The sequence below is a fragment of the Pongo pygmaeus genome, chromosome 8 (assembly GCF_028885625.2).
Source record: "Pongo pygmaeus isolate AG05252 chromosome 8, NHGRI_mPonPyg2-v2.0_pri, whole genome shotgun sequence".
NCBI lineage: Eukaryota > Metazoa > Chordata > Mammalia > Primates > Hominidae > Pongo > Pongo pygmaeus.
In genome coordinates this window covers 72278580-72298047 of record NC_072381.2, presented here as the reverse complement: position 1 = coordinate 72298047, position 19468 = coordinate 72278580, and the positions used below count along the sequence as shown (strand labels likewise).

Below are 19468 nucleotides of genomic sequence, written 5' to 3'. Positions count from 1 at the left end.
TGTTGACTTTTTAAAATGTATTTTAATTTTATATAATATTATATGATACTATCTCAGTGTTAAATTTTTATGTGTTAAATGTTCGGTATTAAACATACATAATTCAACCAGATCTGCATATTAAGTGGCATATTTGTCCCCTATACATCCTGAAAAGTTTGGAATTGGCGGAAACCGCATTGACTGGGTATCTGGACATGCACTGGAGGATCTCCCACTAACGTCCTACGAGGCCATGGCTGAGTCATTTCACCCATCCAAATACCAGATTTCTTCCTATAACAAAGGTTTGGACTAGGTGAACTCTAAGAACTCTTTTATCCTAAGAATCAGAGTATTCTGAAGCTGACCTCCTCCTTGATTTTCTGAGTTGTGACAGCATCATCTGTCTGAAGAAACCAACCAGTAAGAAATGGGAGAATCCTAACCAGTAAATTTACTAGATCCAGCCTCTCTCAGGATAGCACATAACAAAATGCTAGAATGAACTCTTCTACAAAATTCACATAAAAATGACCACATATGCCACTTTTATTGGGAAATTACAAGGAGAATGTGAATCTAATATCTACTGATGAATTATTCAACTATATTTCAGTCAGCCTGGCTGACTGGATGACAGAGTATGAGTATTTTTCAAGCACTCATAGAAAACTCCTGAACTCTCTTGAATGTTGGCCTGATGGTTATTTCTGGTGAAGAATGGACACCTGAATGTATAAGAAGAGAGACCCTTTCTTTAGGAATGGGAAAGGACATTATTATGGGATGCCCCAGGGGATCATTTGAAACCCTTTAAATATACATCTTGGGGAAGGAAGACTTTATCCTGACTGGATATCTGACCTGGAAAATACCTTCCAAGACAAAGAACAGTGAGGTCATACACAGAGGGCGTGAAAGGCTTAGGAAAAGAGTAAAGGAAGCCCCAAGAAACAGAGACTGTTGAGTCCAGGGGAGTTTGAGAAGCCATAGGAGACTGAAATAGAGGTTTATGCATATGTTGATGATATATGCGTGATTTGGAGGAAGTCAGAGAGAAAGATGGCTGATTTCTCAGCAAACACACTTTAAAATGCACATGTTCTAAACCTAACCCGCTATCTATAAACGCCAGCAATAGCCATGATTAACTAGTAGAGACGCAGAGGGTGGTAGGCATGAGTTCTTCCCACTCAGGCACTGGGAGGCTTTCAGTCACTCCAAAGTCCCCACTGCCTAAGTAGTTACAAGTTTGTAGTAGCAAATATACACAATATTACCAAATGTAACAGCTTTAAAAATCATGCATTTGGCCAAGTCTGGAGAATTCTGTTTGCATCGGTTTCTCTTTTTGGAAGAGATCAAAATGTTGCCTCTCACAGTCCTTTGACTGAAGGAGAAATCAGAGGAAACCTGGATGGTCCACAGCAAGTTAGCATTTCCCACTGAAATAAACACATTCTTTTGACTCCCCTCCAACCGTGGAGCCCTGGCCAACATCTCACAATACAAAGCCGAGACTGGCTTCCAGTAGGAACACAGCAACTGCTAATCCCCATTATCACACCCGACAGTGTCCACCACACCCCCATAAAGATGCATTTTCTAGTAACTAATAAAAACTGGTCCTGAAGACAATAGCCTCGCGCTCATCTAAATACCCGTTGGGATATTGCAAATTAACACCTTGTAAAGCAACCCAATTAAAAATTATGCCCATACACACAGTCTCACCCACCAAAACATACATCTGCCTCTCCAAATATTATGCAACGCTGGATTCTAAATCGGTCTTAATTTCTAAAAAGCCTACAGGCACGGATATAAATTCTCAGTTCTTGCGGCTGTGGCCGCCCTATGCACTCTTCCCAGTGGTGGACACAAACGTTAATGTACTTGTTATTATTTAAGGACACAAAAATATAGAAGGTGGCATTTTTCGCTTTCCCCTTCGAAGACTCTCCCCAGAGCTGCCAGATGAACGCCCACGCCACCTTCTCCCACCAAAGGTGGATCCGGCTAACAGGAGACTGGATCGCGACCATAGCGCGTTTGTGCCCAGCTCTGGGGAAAGCCTCATCTTAGCGAGTGGCCCTCGGCTCGTCTCGCAGATCGGCCAAGTACGCCGAGGCCGCGCGGTTTCACCATTAATGCTCCTGAAGGACAATAGCTCATCAAGCCCCACCGAAAGCCCCGGACCCGTCGCGGAGCCTGGGCTGGCGGGGGATGAGGCTGAGCGACTCCTCCTAGAGGTGGTTATGTGGAGAAGGAGCAATCCCTTCTCCCTCCTCCTCCTCCCCCCGCTACTATCCGCGGCCCAGAGAACTGCCGCTTGCCGCCATTGACACGCACAGATAGAACCCAAAGAAAGGCAAAGAGTCCTGCCCGGCACCGGCGCCGCGTGGGCCGAACCTGCGCCCGGGGAGGGGAGCGCAGAGGGCACCGGGCGCCCGGAGCAGGCGGCGCAGCACCAGGTGAGCCCGCCATGGCGATGGCATTATTGTTTAGGGTGCTCCGGGGTCTGGAAACAAAACGCGCCGCCGGGGCAGTGCAGGGGCCGGAGAGAACCACCTCTGCCTCTCCCCGGAGCCCCTGAGGGCGCACCCTCGATAGCCGACCCACCCCCTGCAAAAACAAATTCTTAAATCCAGCTGCCCAACTTGCTTCCTTGGGCGATAAAGGGGGGGCTGCTAAAGAAGTGGTCAAATTCCTGCGGCCAGCGAGGGGCCGGGGGCGTCGAGGGTACTGAGGGGGGAAGGAGGAGGGATGCGAGGGTCAGCAGCGGGCCCCAGGCGAGGCTGGACCCGGAGGAAGCGGAGGTCTCCTGGGAATGCGGAGTTTCAGGCGCAGGAGCGGGAGGAGGGAGGCGCCCGGCCGCCGAGGGGCACGGGGCGATGGGTGGGGGGCTGCGCAGGGCCCGAGGGAGCCCGGGGAGGGCCGCTCGGGGGCCTCGGAAGGTGCCCGGGCAGGGCGCCGGCGGCTCCAGGCTGACAATGGAGGGGGCGCGGAGCAGCCGGGCGGAGGTTAGGGACCCGAGTCCGGGGGCGGGCCGCGCCGGGGAAGGTCAGGCCGGGGACGCCGGGCGCCGGGGCCAGGGCTGGGGGTTGCTGCGCGGACACCCAGGCGCCGCGGGCGGGCGTGCGCCCCGGGGCCGGCGCGGAAGAGGGCGCGGGGCCGGGCACTCCCCTTCGGTTCCCTTTCCGGGGCGCCCGGTGCCGACGCGCGCTGCGCTTTCACCGGGAAATGGCGGCCCCGCCGTGGCTCGCCTGGGTAGTCTGGCTCCCGCTTTGCGCGGGAAAAAATAATAATCATAAAAATATCGAAAAAGGGAATAAAAGTAAACTGGCTGCGGCGCAGGAAAGGGCTCTGCCGGGCGCCGGACGCCGTGCGTATCGCTCGCGGGGCGCGGCGGTTGGGGACCAGCCCTGCCTCCCCCGGCTCCCAGCCTGCAGCCCCAGCCCGGCCAGCCCCCCGGATCGCCCGTGGGTGTCCTCCCCCGCCTTTCCTCGGGGGGGCGCCCTCAGTTCTTGCCCTCTTTGTTCCTTACAACAATGGCCAAAGGGGCATTGGTTCCCCAAGGGCCAAAGGAGCCTCCTCCAGGAGTGTCCCGTCGCGTGCAGTGGACCACCGTGCGCCTGACTGAGGCCTGGTCCCTGCCAGGGTTTTTTGGCAACGGCCCTGGATGAGTGAAGGGATGAAAGGCGCGAGAGGAAATGGGCTGAGAAACCAAAGTGCGGGGCCCTGAGTGTTTGAGGGGACGCGATGGGAACCGTGGCTCCGCTGCCCTGGTTTTAAGGGCAGTTCCACTATCACATCCACGCTGGAACTGAGGTGTCCGTCCAGCCTCTGTCCACCTCAGAGGAATTCAAAACAAGGGCCCAGTTCTAAGCCCCACAGACCCCAGGATCCGCTAGGGGCCATCAGTCCACCACGGCAAATGGTTTCCTCACTTTGCTCATTTGTGTTTGTTTTGAAATCCAATTGTCACCTCACTGGGCTGCACAGTTGCTACTGAAACGGTTCAATAGGTGAGAGAAAAAGAAAACATTATTAGGAGCGAGAACGTGTCTTCGTGTGTGTTGTTTTGAACCACAAACTAAGCTACACATAATTCTCAATCCATTTTAACACACTTCTTATTTTCAGACTAAATGTTCAGAGCTCCAAGATTTGGAAACATACTGGTGATTTTTAGAATTGTTTTAGCCTAAAATTACATATAAATAAATAGAGGCACTGCCCGGCGGAAAAGTTTATCTTAAGTCGCATAATTCACATCTTCATAACCCCTCTTTCCTGTAGCCAAATTTCCTTTTAAAACATGCCCAGTTCTCTTCTCTGGTTTTTCCTACCCTACCACAGTTACACCTCACCTGGATCCATTAATTGTCAGACTTTACACATTGTTAGTGGTTTCCTCTATATCAAAACTCCGTAAAAGAATTTACCTCGTTGAATCCGGAGTGTCCTGATGATTCTGACCCTACTCCCTCACCATTTCATCTTCTGTCTGGTTCCCAGGATTTTTAAGGCGCCTCTGGTCTGCCATTTCCCAGTGGGCGGGACACCCTGCTAGCTATTGTCTAAGACAACCACATCTGTTTTCACTGCCTCCTGCCAGCAGAACAGGAGGTGAGTCCTGTCTTAGGCAACTTTAAATGAAAGGTATCTGTAACTTGTTACCAGGGAGGGATGTGCAAAAATTCAGCCAACTTTCTTAAGAATGTTTTTCAACCTTAAGAAATAACCTCCAAGTTAGATGGAGTCTTGGTAAATGGAAAGTATATTGCACAGAGATTAACAAAGAACTTGTGGTTAGAGATCATTCAACAAACACTTATTGAGCACCAATTCTTTTGTTGTTTGTTTTGTTGTTGTTTTGAGATAGGGGGTCTCGCTATATTGCTCATACTGGTCTCGAAATCCTGGATTCAAGGGGTCCTCCCGTCTCAGCCTCCTGAGTATACACCAATTCGTAAACACCCCTAGATAGGGAAAGAAATGAAATAAAATATAAGGAAGTCATTGGGCCCTTCTCTCATAAAGCTTACAACCCCAAACCTAGGAGATAAAATATACATGCAGGTAAAACAAGGTAAAAAGTGATTTTGGCAAGCTAGTGGGAAAACAGGTACTTTCATATACTGCTGACTGGTGTGTAAATTGATATAACCAATTGGAAGAGCAGTTTGGCACTATAAAATTAATAATGTGCACATTCTGTGACTCACCATTCCATTTCTCAGTATGTCACCCAAAGAAGCAGGCATCCATGAGCTCAGCATGTATAAGGATGTTCATTGCAATTTTGGTCATTCTGAAGTAGAAAACAGCCTAACAGCCATCAACAGGGAATGGCTAAATAAACTGTGGTGCATCTGTCTTCTGGAATATTAGGCAGCAGTTCAAAAGAATGAAGCAGATCTATATATACTGAGACAGAAAAAGATCACCAAGATATACTATTAATTAAAAAAGCAAATTGCAGAACAGTACATACTATATGGTACTATTGATATTAAAACAATATAAAGTTATACATCTCTATAAGTAAAAATGCATACAAAATAGACAGAAAAAGTATAGAAGATGCCCAGTAAGAGAGACAAGAACTAGAGGGATTGTCAAGAAGGGCTTTAGCCATATCATTATTGATACCCATCCATAACCTTGTTATAATATTTGAAGTTCTGTAATTTGTTTTTTTTGTTTGTTTTGTTTTGTTGAGATGGAGTCTCACTCTGTTGTCCAGGCTGGAGTGCATTGGCACAATCTCAGCTCACTGCAGCCTCCATCTCCTAGGCTCAAGTGGTCCTCCTGCCTCAGCCTCCCTAGTAGCTGGGACTACAAGCTTGTACCTCCCAAAGTGCTGGGATTACAGGCATGTGCCGCTGTGCCCAGCCAAGTTCTGTAGTTTGAATTAATGTATGTCTTTTTTGGGTAACTAAATACAAGTAATAATTTTAAAGTGATGGATAATACATAATGATAATATGTAATTAATACATAACGATATACACAAAAAATTTACTACAACAGTTTGTAAAGGGAGAAGAGAGTTTTGGACTTGAAGGGAGGGTGTTGGGCTAGGCTTCGTACAGAACGTGGCAGGATTTGGATGAAGAAGGGTAAGGGAGCGAGGCAGGTAGAAGGAAGCTGGATGCAGATGCTGTGTTCCAGCTAGTCCTCGTTCTTCAACGTGATTATGAGATTCCCTTGCAAGGCTGAGAGTCCTGGCCTGGCCTACCCTGCCAAGGTTCAGGTTGAAGGGTGAACTAAAAGAACCCTCACAATTTTTTTCATTGCCATTTAAGTCTGTGACTACCTTAAATTCTATATATAGAAGAAAGAGAAAAACGAACCAGTAGAGAAGTATATGAGTTCCAATATGGTATTGGAAGATCATGTTTTTAAAAGGAATGTAGTGAAATCTTGAAGATAGAATTTTTTTCCCCAATATACACTAGGATGTATATTGGGAATTAGGTTGGAGGGAAAGATAAGTGTTTGGGAGGATAATTCATTTCCCCCAAAAAATCACAAAAGAGACCTTTTGAAACAAAATATTTAAGGCTGGTTTCATTTATTCAGACACTAGTTGAAGGAATATTTATTGAATATCAACTGTGATCTAACACTATGCTAGGTGGGATCTGCATATAGCGTGTTGGAAGAACAGCCCAATTGCAGCAGTTGAGGTAAGGGGCTGGTTCTAGTTTGGTCTCACAGGCCATGGACAAGTCATGCAATGAGCACGTTCCCTTCCAAGCCATTCCTTTCATTGTAGCTACATTTGGGTGGGGGCGGGGGTGGGAGAATGCTAAATGATTGATCACTCAAGTCCCTTTCAGTCTTAGATTATGATTTTGTGAAATCCTGTGATTTCCAACATTGCAATGACTATGAATTCATGCAGATGGAATTTGGAGACTACAGGATTAGACCGAGGGGATCTGAAAGTGCCCAGCCTTGGGAAAAACAAAACTATTTGCTGTCATGAGGGTTCTCAGCAGATGATGTGGCTCTCAGGGTTTTCCTAGAGTTAAACTTTCATTATTACCCCTTAACACACATACAACCTCAAGTACCGTAATAATTGTAGCGGTTGGTTTTGAAATAGAGTGGACAAAGAGGCAGAAATATGCCCAAGAAAATGTCAGACTGCATTTCATGAAAATAGTTCTCTATAATGATTTCTTTTGTGGAAATAAATCACAGTAGTTAATGTTTATTAAATGTCTGCTACCTGCCAGGTACTGTTCAAGCACCTTACATGTGTTAGCCCATTTAATTCTGACAGCAGCCCTATAAGTAGGTACTATTACTACACCCATCACAGGAAAACGAAATGGTGGGGGGATGGTGAAGAACATGCCCCAAAGTCACCACACAAGGGACTCCAGGCCAGGCAGCCTGACCCCAGAGCCCTACATCCTTATGCCCACGTGGTAAGAGCAAGGAGCTGCTAGCTTTCCAATGATTCTCAGATGATGCTCGGCTTAATGTTTGTGTAAGCAAATTTTTATTTTCGAAACATTTGTCTCACTACTTTATCCAACTATGACAAATGAAAGAAAGAATATGAGACTGAGCCACAGAACTCTGTACTTTAAACTGTCTTGTCACAAAGTATTAAATAAGATAAATTTGGTGGTTTCTCTGAAGCCCTTACTGTTCATTTATCCATCTCACCATCCATCATACTTTGCCCAATTTATTTGACTAGCATTGCCAATTTGGACTTGGAATGGAGTAAGTAATTCAAGTCAAAATTCTCATGCTTTGATAGAAATGTGTGTGGAAATATGCATAGACCACCAGTGTACAGACATTTACTCCAACTGATTCTGAGATGTCAGAAGGGTTAGATACACTGACCACGTTTATTCATTCAAAGTTACAACACATGATCTGGCCAAAGATTTAGGGGTTGTTTCTGGATATGAAAGGCAGTCCTGATGATAAGAGTTTAGATGCCCAAATTTGGGATATTTCTATGACAACAGGATAAAAGCAGCACAAGATAAAATCAAACTTACCCTGGAACCCAGGCCCCATGCTGACTGGACTGGCACTGCCAATGACATATATATATATATATATATATATATACACACACACACAGAATTTTGTAACTTGTGTTTTGTGCTCCTGCCTTCACTGCTCAATAAGACCATTAAAATTAAATAGTGGTGGTGGACCACAAAGAGGCAAACCTCAATAGCTTATACAATATGCAACATAAACTTTTAGGTCAGGTGGTAATTCACTGGGTTGCTCATCCGAGTGGTAAACTTCCAAATTGAGCTTTCTTGCAGAATTTCAATGAAGTGATCATTGACTTAAGTCCCCCGTCCCCCCACCACCCCGCCAACAACCCTGTCACCACTAAACTGAATTTTCACCTCAGCTGTTCGTAGTAAACAATGTAGATTATTGTTTTGGGGTGAAGAAAAGGCAGTCCTAGATATAAAATCAAGCAGATTTTTTCAGGTCCAGTTTTTCTTTTCTGTGGTTATCCTGGGTGAAGAAATAGCAACTTCAAAGGAAAGATCCTGTGAATGTGACTTACTTATCCTGGTTGCTCCATCTCTGTGAATGTAAGTGACAGGTGGGGCTCAGAGGGAGTCTGTTTTGAGCATCTTATAGGTTGGAGAGGACCTCAGAGGTGAGCTGGTGCAATGGTTCTCAGTTGGGGCTCCACAGAACCCAGTGCTCCTTGGAGGCCCAAGGCAGGAAAGGCGGGGACCAAGCTGTTGAAGTTCCCAGGCACTTGCCCACTCCAGCCGGGACAGCTCCCCTTGCATCTGTTTTATATATTAGAGCATAATTTCTTTTTTTTTGAGACAGAGTCTTTGTCACCCAGGCTGGAGTGCAATGGCGTGGCCTTGGCTCACTGCAACCTCTGCCTCCTGGGTTCATGATTTTCCTGCTTCAGCCTCCTGAGTAGCTGAGATTACAGACGTGTGCCACCACACCTGGCTAATTTTTGTATTTTTTGTAGAGACAGAGTTTCACCATGTTGGCCAGGCTGGTCTCCAACTCATGACCTCAAGTGATCCTCCCACCTCGGCCTCCCAAAGCGCTGGGATTACAGGGGTGAGCCACTGTGCCTGGCCTCCTACAAATTTTTGTTCAAGCAAAAGGGGAGCCCTAAAAGGTCTACTGATTTGCCTACAGGCCACAGCTAGTCACAGCCAAACTGGAGGCTCCCTCCCCGTGGTCCACCGCACCTTCCGTTCTACCACCTTGATGCCCCCTTGAGCTTCGGCAGGTTTCACCCACAGAGGGGATGCTGTGGCGTGGCCAGTGGCAGGTTTCACCCACAGAGGGGATGCTGTGGCGTGGCCAGTGGCAGGTTTCACCCACAGAGGGGATGCTGTGGCGTGGCCAGTGGCAGGTTTCACCCACAGAGGGGATGCTGTGGCGTGGCCAGTGGCAGGTTTCACCCACAGAGGAGATGCTGTGGCGTGGCCAGTGGCAGGTTTCACCCACAGAGGGGATGCTGTGGCGTGGCCAGTGGCTGGTTACACCCACAGAGGGGATGCTGTGGCGTGGCCAGTGGCTGGTTACACCCACAGAGAGGATGGTGTGGTGTGGTGTGGCCAGTGGTAGCCCTTAGCTGTAGCAGCTGATACAATGTGCCAGGGCCCAGGAGCTACAGGGGACCCACACATGCACAACCAGGGAGCAACAGTGCCTGTCAACAGCACAGAACACAGAACTGCAGCAAAAGACCCAAGCCACTTTTCCCCACAGTGCAGCCACTGCCTGAGAACTGACAGCAGGGCCAGGTGCGGTGGTTCACAGCTGTAATCCCAGCAGTTTGGGAGGCTGAGGTGGGCGGATCACTTGAGGTCAGGAGTTGGAGACCAGTCTGGCCAACATGCCAAAAACCCATCTCTACTAAAAATACAAAAATTAGTGGGGCACAGTGGTGGGCGCCTGTAATCCCAGCTATTTGGGAGGCTGAGGCAGGAGAATCGCTTGAACCAGGGAGGCAGAAGTTGCAGTGAGCCAAGATCGCACCACTGCACTCCAGCCTGGGTGACAGAGCCAGACTCTCTTAAAAAAAAAGAAAAAAAAGGAAAGAAAGAAAAAGAAAAAAGGACAGACAGCAAGAAAAAATGGGTAGGGAGGTGCAGGCAGAGGAAAGGATGGAGGAAGAGGGGTTCCAGAGCAGTCTGTTGTTCTAGCTTTGAGAGCAGACAACTGGCCCCACCGATGTACTCAGTTGCTCAGCAAACATGGATGTCTCTGGAAGCCCCTGGTGGATCAGGCACACCAAGGCATACAGCCCACCTGCTGTCTGGTACTGAAACATTCACCCTAGCCCTTAAGGGTGCTCCTACACACCTCTACTCCCATTTGGGAATCTCATCTTGGCTCAGACAAAGCCAGTGCCTTGCTCAGAGAAGTAAAGAAGGTGCTGCTTATAACAATAAACTGCATTACTAATTTGAATCTGTTAGATTTGCAGAAAACAAGATAGTTTACCCACTGTTATACTTGATAAATAACTTATTTAAATTAAAAGAAAATCTTGGTCAAGCTGGTCTCAGTGGCTCATGCCTATAATCTCAGCACTTTGGGAGGCTAAGGTGGGAGGACTATTTGAACTTAGGATGTCAAGGCCGCAGTGAGCTATGATTGGGCCACTGCACTCCAGCCTGGCTGACAGAGACTCTGTCTAAAAAGAAAAAAGAAAAAAGAAAAAAAAAAGAAAATATTGGTTTAAAGAAACCAGACTACTTTGTCTTTTTGTAAAGGCCATCAGCATGTTAAATAAAGTTTATCCTTTCTCCCCAAAAGCAATTCATTCAATAAGGGCACGTGCTAAGGGGTTTTTCTTTCTTTCCTCTCCTCCCTTCTGAGATCCCAGTATAATTTTAAATATCGTTTATGGAAATCCCACTGTTCCTATTTGTCAAGCCTCAAAGAACAAAAAGACAAGAAGAGACCAGGCTGGACCCAGTGAGGGTGTTTTTGTTTTGTTTTCTGTGAATGAGTAGATTCAGGAAGGCAAACTGGTTCATTTTCTGGTTGGCTTTCTTTAGGAATGCATTGCTAACTCAGATTCAAAGAAAACTAAAATAATTTTTATTCATTTCTCATCCAGGTACCACAGGTGGCCAAATGTATTTATATTAGAAAATAGCATAAGGCTAATAATAAAGAAACAAGCTACATTATAGATCAACAACTTCTGCTTTTCTCTTTTTTAAAACAACCATAGCTCAGGTTCAACAGAGACAACAAAACGTGTTAAAATGTCTTAGTATCCTGCAGTAGCAGCAGATATGCTAAATCTACCCCTTAAACGCCCCTACCCCTTGTCCCCAGCTCCTCTAGAGTGACCACACATGCTCTGCCTCTGAATGACAAAGAATGTGCCGGCAGTTGAACTTCCCGCTCCACGACGTGACTTGAAATACTTTTTAAAAAGGGAATGATTTGTTATCCAATAGTATAATTTAAATAAATTGGATTAATGCTTGGTTCTAACATTCATGGTTGGTTAATTTGGTTAATTTGATCTGCGTGTCATTTTGATGAAATTGCATTTGATATAGCCCTTTACGTTATAAATTGTTAATGTGCTTTAACATATATGACGATAAAATTATTGACTATTCTCATTCACTTAAAGGTGGCCTTGAAAGAAAATGGTTTGGAAAGTATTATACTATAATGATTTGCCCTTGGAGTTCATAAATGGAAGTGTAATAGAGCCAGTGATTTAGCTTGTATTACTGAAAATGGTTTTTACAGCTACAAAATAATGCTAACAAACTATTATCATTTTAATACAGTTCTTAGGGTAACACACCAAAATACAGTCAAACTCTATTAGATGGGAAGCTAAGATTTTTTTCATACCCTTTAAAATATATTTCAATGTATAGTTAATATATTTATATTGAATCCCCTCATTTCCTACCTAGTTTTGTTTTATTTCATCTCAATGTATTCTCCCAAAGGATTATTCTGAACTGACAAAGATGCTTCATTGCAGTGTCTCCATCACTTTTCATAAATATTTACAATATAAAATATTCTGAAGCACAATACCACAGATTAGGGAAATATCATAGGGGATAAAAATGAATAAATTGAATAAATTTCAGCAATTTTAAAACAGTACACGAGTCCATTAGGGATGACACTGTGAATTTCATGTTCATGAAAACAATGTTTAAAGTTTTTTTAAATTTCAATTCCATCATTAAAAGCTCTAAGATCTCTTATTTCTAGATTTAAAATAATGTATGATGAAAGCATTTTGATTTGCATACTTCTGAAGAGAATGATCTCAAAAGAGTGCTTTAAAATAAGCCGTCTTGTGAGTCTAGATCCTTTGTCAAGGTGATTCATCGGTGTGACCGAACCCCACCTGTGACACCCTGGCCTATAATTATAGCTCCCAATCCTCAAATTACTGACTGCTGTCTCTTTTTCAAAGCCTCGTTGTAGAAGCTTGACTGTAGAAAAAAATGGTCATTTAAGTCAGGATGCTGTTGGTGTTCTCATCCATAAGTGGAAGCTAAACTATGAGGGTACAAAGGCATCAGAATGACATAATAGACTTTGGGTACTCAGGGGAAAGGTGGGAAGGGGGTGAGGGATAAAAGACTACAAATCAGGTTCAGTGCACCAAAATCTCACAAATCACCACTAAAGAACTTACTTATGTAACCAAATACCACCAATAAAAAATTTAACAAAAACAAAATAAATAAATAAATAAATAAATCAGGATGCTGGAGGTGTCTAATGGCCCACCTTGCTGGCTGGCAGAGGGTTCGTTGCAGCCCTCTACAGTTTACAAAAAAAAAATAAAAATGTGGAGAAGTTGAGGTGTAAAATATGGCTCACTGTATATCAGCTCCTTATACTTGATAAAGAAATTATTTGAATAAAAAGAAAATATTGGTCTAAAGAAACCAGACTATTTTGTCTTTTGATGAAGGCCATCAGGGTGTTAAATAAGGTTTCCTGTTTCTCACCAAAAGCAACTCATTCAATAAGGGCACATGCTAAGGGGTTTCCTTTCTTTCCTCTCCTCCCATCTGGGATCACAGTATAATTTTAAATATTGTTTATGGGAACCTCATATGCTGCAATTGTGCAAATACAGACACACTGAGTTGGATTCTATTCTATTAAGGAGTCTTTATCGTCTCTTGATGCAAAATTTTATATTCTTCAATTATCTCAAGACCGGTTAGTTTTCAGTGACTCACCTGGTGATGAATGTGATCTTAATTTTTTAACATGACATTATTACTCAATTATAAAACAGTTGAGCTGTTTCTCCTCAGCAGCATACTCATTTCTAGGCTGAGGTTTGTTAAATGAGGTTTGTTAAAATGTTAAAGTAAAATGACATTTTCAGTTTCCGGTTCAAAATGATGGACTGAGCCCCTGTGCTTTCCTTCAAACCCCTCCTCTCCAGAGCCACAGCAATGATGGCAAAGAAGTACAAATAAAATAAACAATAACAAAGGGGTAGGGGCTGGTGTGGTTAGTCAACAGCAGATGGGAGATTTCAAGAAATTTCCAGAAGACTGAAAGTGCATAAGAACATATGCACGTCACAGGGGAAGCCACAACTGAGAGTAAAAGCAAGAGGGAACTTCGGCGAAGGTGGGGAGGGTGATAAGTGGGGACTCATTGAAGGCCTGTTTCCAGGACAGCTTGGTGAATTGTCCTTTCTCCCTCCTTTACTACTAGAAGAGTTTCCAGCAATTTGGTGTTTAGCCCTTAAGCTAACAATCTGAGAGTTCTTCTCTAAAGCAATCGAACAACTACAAGAGGCTGGGCATGGTGGTTTATGCCTGTAATCCCAGTATTTTGGGAGGCCAAGGCAGGCAGATCACCTGAAGTCAGGAGTTCGAGACCAGCCTGTCTAACATGGTGAAACCCTGTCTCTACTCAGGCGTGGTGGCAGGCTTCTGTAATCCCAGCTACTCAGGAGGCTGAGGCAGGGAGAATTGTTTGAACCCGGGGGACAGAGGTTGCAATGAGCCAAGATTGCGTCACTGCACTCCAACCTGGGTGACAGAACAAGACTCCATCTCAAAAAGTTAAAAAACTACAAGGCACACATAGAATTTCTAGGATAAATATCACACCACAAAATAAACCTCCCCGCTCATTCTGGCATTTGGGGGTTCTCAGTTCCTAACTGGACACACTAAAGCCATGCCTGCTGATGTGGTTTGGCTGTGTCTTCATCCACATCTCAACTTGAATTATGTCTCCCAGAATTCCCACATGTTGTGGGAGGGACCCAGGGGAAAGTAATTGAATCATGGGGGCTGGACTTTGCTGTGCTATTCTCCTGATAGGGAATAAGTCTCACGAGATCTGATGGGTTTATCAGGGGTTTCTGCTTTTCCTTCTTCTTCATTTTTCTCTTGCCGCTGCCATGTAAGAAGTGCCTTTTGCCTCCCGCCCTGATTCTGAGGTCTCCCCAGCTATGTGGAACTGTAAGTCTAATGAAACCTCTTTTTGTTTCCAGTTTTGCGTGTGTCTTTATCAGCAGTGTGAAAATGAACTAATACAACTAGTTCCTAACTGGACACCTAAAGCCTTGCCTGCTAATTGGCATGCCCTGCACACACACCCAGAGATCCCAAACAGGAAGCATACCCACCAAACAATGGTTGAAGAATTGGAGAAAGCTCTTCTGTCTGCCTATAATCATCAACCTTGTCCTTCATTCTTTTTTTTCTTTTTTTTTTTTTTGAGACAGTCTCACTTTCTCGCCCAGGCTGGAGTGCTTGAAAAAGGATCGTTGCAGTGGCAGGACCTTGGCTCACTGCAACCTCTACCTCCCAGGTTCAAGTGATTCTCCTGCCTCAGCCTCCCGAGTAGCTGGGATTACAGGCACGCACCACCACGCTCAGCTAATTTTTGTATTTTTAGTAGAGGCAGGGTTTCGCCATGTTGGCCAGGCTGGTCTCAAACTCCTGACCTTAAGTGATCTGCCCACCTCAGCCTCCCAAAGTGCTGGGATTACAGGCGTAAGCCACCGCGCCCAGCCTTGTCCTTCATTCTTAAATACAAATGCATAGCCAAAGATCACCAGACATTTAAGAAAAGCCTACATGAAAGTAAAAGATGAAAATCAATCAATCAATCAATAGAACAACTGCCTGATAAAATAATTTAGAGGACAGAAGATAAATTTAACACATTCTAATTAGTTTCAGAGAGATTTGAAGACATGGTGCATTCATAAAAGTACAGGATGCTATAAAAAAGGAATAATCTGAGAACAAAAAGAGCTCTTGGAAATTAAAAATATGATTACCAAAATTAGATAAAGACTGAAGAAAAAATAGAAGAAAAAAGATAAGAGACTTGGACTATTAATCCAGGAGATCCAATACCTGGTTTACAGGAATCTCAGTAAGAGACAAAGAAAGGGGGTATTGGGAGAAATAAAGAAATTGGCAGTGGGTTGAGGGGGGAGGGATAATCAAAGACATAATAGAAAAAAAATTCCATGTTATAAAAGTCTAAGTTTTCAGGTTGAACCAACTTATTGCCAAATGCTGAGCAGGGTTCAATGACTTCAAAATATTGAAGCAAAATGATTTTGACACTGAAAATGATAATACTCTAATAAATGATAACCTAAAGATCATTCAAGTAAGATAGTTCTGTTTCTGTAAGAAAACAAAGTTTAGGCCAGATGTGGTGGCTTATGCCTTTAATGCCAGCACTTTGGGAGGCTGAGGTGGGAGGATCACTTGAAGCCAAAAGTTCACAGACGGGAGGATCACTTGAGGCCAGGAGTTCAAGACCAGCCTGGGCAACATAGTGAGACCCCATCTATACAAAAAAATTAGCTGGGTGTGGTGCATACCTATAGTCCTAGCTATTCAGGAGGCTGAGGTAGAGGATTGTTTGAGCCCAGGAGGTCAAAGCTGCAGTGAGCCGTGATTATACCACTGCACTCCAGCCTGGGTGACAGAGCAAGACTCTGTCTCAAAAAAAGAAAGAAAGAAAACAAAGTTTACTTCCCTGTCCTGTTTCTGAAGAGTTACATCAGGTGGATACCAACAAAACAAGGGAGAAAACCAAGAAAGAGGAAGTCATAGGACTAAGGATGAACAGAGAAGATAGGTCCCAGAAAGACCAGTCCCAGGAAGACTGCTGACTAAAACAACTCCTATTCCAAACTGGAGCTGGAGGTCAGAGGGCTTTGAGAATAACCCCTCTGCAAAGGGTTCTCTGGGAAAAACAGGGTCTCTGCAAAGAACAATGTGATTGAGAAGCTGAGTGATTTTGAGGACATGGTAAAGCAACATCTTTTGTCAACACAGAAAAATACGGTCCACATTCCTATTTGTGGATCCTATATTTGTGAATTTGCCTACATGCTAAAATGTATTTGGAGCCCCCAAATCAATACTTGCGGCACTTTCATGGTCATTCTAAGACATGCACGTACACAGAGCAGCAAAACATCTTAGTTGCCACAAGCACACCTTCCCAGCTGTGGTTGCACCAGGTGACTGCCTTCTTGTTTCAGCTCACACTGCAGTCAAGTGCCCTTTGCATGCCCTATTTAGTGCCATGTTTTTCACGTTTGTGCTTTTTGTTGGTGATTTTGCTGTTTAGAATGGACCCCAGGTGTAGTGCTGAAATGATGTCTAGCATTCCTAAGTGCAAGAAGGCCATGATGTGCAAGCTTCCTTCAGGCACGTGTTACAGTGCTGTTGGCCGGAAGCTCAATGTTAATGAGTTGTCAATATCTATTAAACAAGGTGTCTTTGAACACAAACACACATAAAACAAGGTTAAGTATTGATTAGTTGATGAAATGTTGTGACCAGAGGCTTGTAGGAGCCTAACCCTGTATTTCCCCTACGCGCAGTTTTTCAGTTTTTGCTAATTCTGTGTTTCTGACTACTTTATAGAGAACATAACTACCCCACATATTGAGAATCAACTATAGTTAATAACTTCAGGGTTAGAGAGGAGCTATACAAGAAAGACATGGTCCAAATGTGAAGCCACGGAAAATGTGGAATTCTTCTGAACATCAGGTTTTCAGAAAAAAAAAAAAATTCATCTTGACATGAGGACTCAAGGATTCCGATGCTGGACCACAGAGAAGAAACTGTGATGCTATCATCACACTTGATTCTGCAGAAAATATTTACAAATGTGATGAGCACTATACTCAGTTCTGCAGGGAACAATGTTTAGAAAGTCTTAACCATGTAAATGGAGTTTAACTTTCAAAATAAATCTAGAGTCAAAATGTGAATGATTTTATTGTGATTATAGAATAAAATATATATGTTATGAACTAGGACAATAGCAAGTATAGAAGACAGAAGTAGAGCTTAGGGAGGTGATGTAGGGAGGAGAGGACCAGGGAAAGATTAGGGCGCTCATATCCTCATCTCATTTGATGATGACATGAGAGATAATCCCCAAAGTTGAAGTCAGAAACAGAGATTGGAGTGTACAGTATTACTTCAAGTTTCCAAGGCGATCAGTGGAGGAAATAAAACTGAAAAAATAACTGTCAACAATTGAAAAGGGAGGAGGAAGGTGGGTTAAGGTCTCATCCTTCGGCACAGATAGAGACTGTCTAAAAATGAAAATAGATCAAGAAGTGGAGGTATAAGCATGAGAGTTTTGGAGGTAGCCACCAGAACTGAAATTAACCCTTGTCACCTGTATTTGTCTCTCTCAATGAGACCAATGAGTGAGAAACGGTTGCTCTTCATTTTATACATTTTGGTTCCTTTTTGCTTTTTTTTTTTTTTTTTTTTACTATGTGCAAATATTCCTCAGATTTAAAGATAAACTCAAAATATTTAAATAATTTCTTTAACTTTCTTATTTTCCTTGCTTTAGGGTAACCTTGAGCAAGTCAGAAGTATAGGTTTAAGCTTGTTGGTGCTGGGCCCTAGCATAGAAATTCCCTCACTTTCTCAGAGTTCTTAATGTCTCCAGCATGTTCTCGATACCACTAGAGCAGAGGAAATACCTGCCTGTTCCATTTATGAAGTGTTGAGGCCCAAACAACTTAATAAGTATTCATGTTCTAACATTGTACTAGCCATTTGGGAAAATAATACACATGAATTAAAAGGAAAAAGTATTCTTATTCTGTTCTTAAATAACCACAATGAATTACAAATAGGATGTGTACAACTGTTGGGCACTGCACAGGTACCCAGACCTTGGAGTCAGACTGGACACTGCCACCCTCATTTTCTGTTCTGTATTGACTTTCACCCAACACTTGCTTTTAATCACAGCAACAGCCAAAAACCCAGCCTTGCAAGAAAAAAATGGCATCATCTAAAGGAACATAGTGCACCCTACTGTTGAAACTGAACCATCGGGAGCTGGTAGTGGTGGGGTCCCACAGAGGCCAACTATGGCTGTATTCAAGGGAAAGCCTAAACCTTCCTGCGGTGCTTCTGTGGGTTTGTTGATTGCCCCAGTGTACCCTGGTGCACAGGTTAGGAACCATGGCTCTGACATCTATTTGAAACTTCATTTTGGTCTGTCAGGCAACTTCATTGGAAAATATTGGAGGACAAGGGTCATATAAATTTAACAACATCTAATGTAGTTTCTTGTTCAATAATAAATGCTCCATAAATACTGTCTTACATTGAATCTATGATGGTATCGATTGCAAGATGCATACCAACTTCTAGAGACAGTAAAATGTTAAAAAATAAAAGTGCATCATAAAGTCAGTGAAATACGGTAGTTATTTGAATAGTCTAGTGTGAGTTTATTGCCCGTGTCTGAGTCAATGCTGCAACTTCATATTTACCTGGTGTTATATATAAAATCTAACCTGTCGTTGTTGTTATGGGCTTAAAAGCCAAACCTAGAAATAAATCCTGAAACAACGGAGTCTGAATACGCCCTCTTCCCCAGCACACACAAGACCAACGATGTGCTTCCAGTTGCTGTGCTCCTGTGGGTTGGGGGGAACGAGCCAGGAGCCCTACATTCTCCCTGTTCTTCTCTGAGTCTGGAGTTTTACCTCCCTGTTTCTCACTGTTAACATGCTTGAAATGCTCTGATCCACTCTACGGATAATTATAAGACTGTATACCTTGGTCTTTCTGCTATGAAAGGACAGGTACATCGCAGATCCAGGGTTTGTCTGGTTTCCTCTGTATCCCACGTGCATCTGGGAAGATGGGGCCACCTGAACAGAGCTGCGTGGTCTCCAGGGATTGCCCACACGGTGTCTCTGAGGACACCAAGAGCTGTGTCCAGCCATATTCACTCTCCAAACACCTAAACTTAGTGTATCATAGTCCTTAAGCTTTGCCTAATCAGAGCGAAATTGTCTTAGAGCAGAAATTGTTTCCTTCAGGAAACAAATTTTCACTTGCAATGGTTCTTTTTAGACAGTAGGCCTACACTGAGACTCCAATTACCAGGATGTGGATAAAAACCCTTCACATTTTTGACTCCTGACTTC

The 19468-nt window shown here is 43.9% G+C and overlaps 1 protein-coding gene across 1 annotated transcript in view; it reads left to right on the top strand.

Annotated features, from left to right (window-relative positions):
* Positions 1–2047: 2047 nt before the first annotated feature.
* LOC129006821 (core histone macro-H2A.2) overlaps positions 2048–19468 on the top strand; it is a 59658-nt gene continuing 42237 nt past the window's right edge. The window contains exon 1 of the mRNA XM_054436978.2: positions 2048–2456. The gene's annotated coding sequence lies outside the window, so the exon portion shown is untranslated. The remainder of the gene's footprint in view (positions 2457–19468) is intronic.